This window comes from Cervus elaphus, chromosome 14 (genome assembly GCF_910594005.1).
Source record: "Cervus elaphus chromosome 14, mCerEla1.1, whole genome shotgun sequence".
Classification (NCBI taxonomy): domain Eukaryota; kingdom Metazoa; phylum Chordata; class Mammalia; order Artiodactyla; family Cervidae; genus Cervus; species Cervus elaphus.
In genome coordinates, this window is record NC_057828.1 from 31,763,021 (window position 1) to 31,768,103 (window position 5,083).

Below are 5,083 nucleotides of genomic sequence, written 5' to 3' on the forward strand. Positions count from 1 at the left end.
GTGCTGGGGTTTGGTCTGTTTGTCGGTGTGGGCCCTCCCCCTGCCGCTCCTGGGAGAACGTGTGCTCTGGCGGTGGAAGGGAAGAGATCTGCCCAGTTGTGAAGGAGAGAGGCTTAAATGCCCCCCTTTCTGCATCGTTTTCTTGAACTAGGTTTCCTAAGCAGAGGCATGCTGGCTGACAGCTGGGCAGGTGCCGGGCTGGCTGTCGTCAGAAACACTGCAAGATTGTTGCCAAAACACCGGAGGAATGCGCAGTGCTGGTTCTCAGCAGGGGCTGCGGGGGGTGGTGCGGGGGCGCAGGGGAGCCCAGGGACCCTTTCTCCTTCCCTTATGTGGTCACATCTCTGGGCACTGCGTGGGGCGAGGTGGGGGTGCAGATTGGTTTTTCCTTTTTCTTTCTTTTTTTTCCCCACATGGATCATTGAAAGAATCTGTACTGCATTTGTTACAATGCTGCTTCTGTTTTGTGTTTTGTTTTTTTTTTGGCCTCGAGGACTGTTAGGATCTTAACTCCCCAACCAGGGATGGAGCCCACAACTCCCACATTGGGAGGCAAAGTCTTAACCACTGGACCACCAGGGAATCCCTTCTTTTTTTTTTTTTTTCCTCTACATCATTCACAGGCTGCAAAGAAAATCTCCCCCTCCTACCGGGACTTGAGCCCCTGGAGGCTTCACAGAGCAAGTCGCTGGGGCTGTGGGGAGCATGGCTATCAGACTCCTGAGAAAATATAGGTGCTGAGACTGCTGCTCAAACTGGAAGCTCTGTCTGCTGTCCCAGAAGCGCCGCGAGAGCCGCAAAGCTGGCTACATATCACGAGGAGATGAAAGAACTGTGTATTTTGGTGGTGTGACCTAGCTTCCTTTCCCCCCTGGGCTGTTTGTAGAAGAGCGGAGATAGACGTGGAAGCCGAGAGGGCAGAGTCGCTTGGCCTGGGGGTGGCAGTTCAATCTGGCTTGTCCCTGGCTTGGGATGCAGGTGCCCCCATCACTGCTGTGAAAGCCAAAAGTAGGGAGAATTTTAAGAAGATGATGCCTGGTCTGTGAGAGTACAAGCTCCCTGGAGATTAAAGGGGAAGAAAAACGGGAAAACGCATTCAGTTTGGCAAGTAGGGCGATATTTATCTTTGAAAGAGTAGTTTCAGGGTGGGGCTTCCAAAGAGGAGATCTGACAAGTGCTTTGACTTGTTAGGCTTAGAAGGCCTTTGTCAGAGGCCTGACCTGGGTGTTGGGAAAGGAGCCATATGTAGAGGCTAAAGCAGAAGGTGGGGGTGAACAGTGAGGGGAGGAGAGGTGAGCGGTGCCCTGGTTAGGTGTGAAGATTGATGTGAAAAGTGAAAGTTAGTCGCATAGTCGTGTCCGACTCTGCAATCCCACAGACTGTAGCCTGCCTGGCTCCTCTGTCCATGGGGATTCTCCAGGAAAGAATGCTGGAGTGAGTTGCCATTTCCTTCTCCAGGGGATCTTCCTGACCCAGGGATCAAACCCTGGGTCTCCGGCATTGCAGACAGATTCTTTACCAACTGAGTCACTAGGGAAGCCTAGTGAAGACTCGGAAGAAACAAATGTGAGAAGGCAAAAGGGTGAGAGCCATTGGAGAGAAAACAGAGATGCTTGAGGAGACTCTGTTTGGGGAAGCTTGGTCTCTGAGTAGCTGGGAGACGGGGGAACCCCGCACCTAAGTGGAGGAGATGAAAAAAGATAATCCAGACATGCTGAGAAGAACAGAGAAGTAGTATGCAAACACCTCTGTCCCCCACCTTGTTGAACCAACCAATCATGGTTCAACCCAAGGGCCAGCTTTCCCTCTCTCCTCCCCCGCAGCACCGTGGGAATGGGGCTGCCAAGTGTGTGGTGAAGCTCGTTCACTCTCTCTGCTGTATGCTCCTCTGGCTTTTTCTTTTCCACCACATGCTCACTTGGCTTCTTGTTGCCCCCTCTAGAGCTCATGACTGCAGTCCCTTGTGCTGTCTCCTCTGTAAGGCCTCGAGGTGGGGCAGAGCCCACTTTATGGGCTCTGGAATAAAATGGTCTGCATTCAAATTTTGGCTCTGCCAGCTACTTAACTGTGTGACCTGAGGGACATCTTTGAAACCTCCTGAGAATAGGATTAGGTTAATCTGTATATAACAAAAATAACGATTTAAACAAGATGGCTATTGTTCTCTCACAAACAAGCAGCTCATGAAGGTCATGATAGCTTGTGGTATCAGGGGTCAGGCTTCTATCATTTTGTTCCATGTCCTCAGTAGGTAGCTTTCACCTCATGGTCCAAGCTGGCTGCCAGGCTCTAGCCATCAAGTCAATACTCCATCTGGCCTAAAAGGAGGATAAGAAAAGGATGCACTTCTTCCTCTTAAAGTTGCCTACAGCACTTCTGCTTATATTCTGTGGCCATGACCACACCTTGCTACAAGGGAGACTGGGAAATATGTTTATTTCAGATGACTATATATCCATCTAAAGAGGATAAGGACGTATGTGGCTATGGTGTATCTTCTGGTTCGCCAACGTAGATCTTGAAGTTAACAATATAGTGAGAGAGAGCGAGGGTCATGAGGGAGTGTGGACCACGGTGGTGTCTTCAGAGGAGGTGAAAACGGGAGATGACAGATGACAGCCGGGGATTAAGGTAGACGGGCTCTTAGGATTTTAAAAAATTTTTTAATTTTGCTTTTTGGAGACTTCTGTTAGAACTCTCATATTGTTTTGTTTTTTTTTTTCCTAAACTATTTTCTTGTGCCTTCTCTTTGTCTCTCCACCCATCCATATTCTAATTTATCTCTCAGCCTTCCAACACTTTAGTTTTTGGCAATCACATTTTTAAAAAATTTAGATCTAATTGACGTATATTAGTTTCAGATGTGCAACATAATGAGTGATTTGACATGTGTATTTTTTTATTTTTAAAAATTTTTTATCTTTTTTAAAATTTATTTTTTAATTGAAAGTTAGTTGCTTTATAGAATTTTGTTGTTTTCTGTGAAACATCAACATGGATCAGCCTTAGGTACACATATGTCCCCTCCCTCTTGAACCTCCTTCCCATCTCCCTCCCCACCCCACCCCTCTAGGTTGGTACCGAGACCCTGTTTGAGTTCCCTGAGTCATAGAGCAAATTCCCGCTGGCTGTCTATTTTGCATATAGTAAGTTTCCATGTCACTCTCTCCGTACATCCCACACTCTCCTCCCCCTGCAAGCCCCCACCCCGTCCCACCATGTCCATAAATCTGTTCTCTATTGTTCTCTATTTGTAGTGTTCAAAACAAATTCAGCTAAAGTCAATGTAAAGCTCTTATTGGCTTTACTCAATGCTTTATGAATCAGGCAGCATCCTATCTTGCAGATAGGAGCTCTGAACTGCTGTACAAAGTGGAAGACTTTTATTGGCAGAACGAGGCAGGATAAGGAAGTTAACAGCAAAGAGTGGATTGTTTCAGGGAAGGTCACCTGCCTTTGGGGGATGGCAGGGGTCTAGCTGGCAGATGACCTCACTAGTGCCGACCAGGAAATTCCGGATAGACAGGTTAAGATTACAATTCTGGACACACTTTAATTATTAAGTCTCAGTTTGGTGATGTGGACTTAGCACAAGTGACTCTATCTGGGGCCTATTGTCTCTTAGTTAAGAGCATATATTATGAAATGATCACCGCAGTAAGCCTACTTAACATCCGTCACCACACACAGTTAGCAGAAGTGTGTGTGTGAGTGTGTGTGTGTGATGAATGGCATATTTTAAAACATTTCCCCAAAGTGTTCACTTCTACTTGTTCCTTTCTCACAGCTGACCTGTTAATATTTGATATAGATAATACCATCTCAGATCGATCTGGAAAAACTAATTGTTTTAAAAAGTGTTCTACTCTCTGAATCCTCTCAAGTTTTCTCCAGGGTCATCTTTTTCGTCATCTGCCCATCTTTCTCTTTTTTATACCTGTTCTAAAGTGGCCGATGGTTCTTGCTTGATGGTTCATATTTAGGGATGAAGAACTAGAATAGGACCTGGGAGGATGAGTTTGGGGTGGGTTGGTGAATTGTTCAGTCGACACTCCTTGCCTCCCCGTACGGGCCTCCATGTGAGAGGCCTGATAATGCACTTTGACCTGCTGCCTCCCTTGCCCCTTCCCCCAACCCCATCTTCCGTACATCCTCACCCTCCATAGTGGAATCCCCTCCATGGTACACAGGAGCTGGCTGTTCTCAAATCCTTGGCTCAAGTTGGCTGCTATGGGAGCCAGATTGCAAGACCTGCCCAAGTGTAACCAACGTCTCCCTCTACCTTCTCATTATACCAAAAAAAAATTGTATCTTCCTAAAGGAAATATACATGAAATTCCTTTATGGAGAAAGCAATGGCACCCCACTCCAGTACTCTTGCCTGGAAGATCCCGTGGACGGAGGAGCCTAGTGGGCTGCAGTCCATGGGGTCGCACAGAGTCGGACTCGACTGAATGACTTCACTTTCACTTTTCACTTGCATGCACTGGAGAAGGAAATGGCAGCCCACTCCAGTGTTCTTGCCTGGAGAGTCCCAGGGACAGGGGAGCCTGGTGGGCTGCCGTCTATGGGGGTCGCACAGAGTCGGACACGACTGAAGCGACTTAGCAGCAATAGCAGCAGCAAAGGTGATCCAAATTGTACTTTAAGTTTTTTAAGAAGCTATGGCATGAGTGGGGCTTCCCAAGTGGCGCTAGTGGTGAAGAACCCACCTGCCAATTCAGGAGACGTGGGTTTGAGGCCTGGGCCAGGAGGATCCACTAGGGAAGGAAATGGCAACCTGCTCCAGTATTCTTGTCTGGAGAATTCCATGGACAGAGGAGCCTGGTGGGCTGCAGTCCATGGGATCACAAAAAGAGTCAGACACGGATGAGCGACTGAGCACACACATGCATGTCATGAGTACATGACTAGCTTTGCTCACCATTTTGCAGTGTTGTCAAGCTCAAATAAATAATGATCATCAAAGCATGTGAAAAATCATAATACTTTACAACCAGAAGCATGATTTTAAACTAACAATAATAATTATTAATATTACAGTGGGACCTGGGTTCCCCACCTCATTTCCACTGATGCAGGA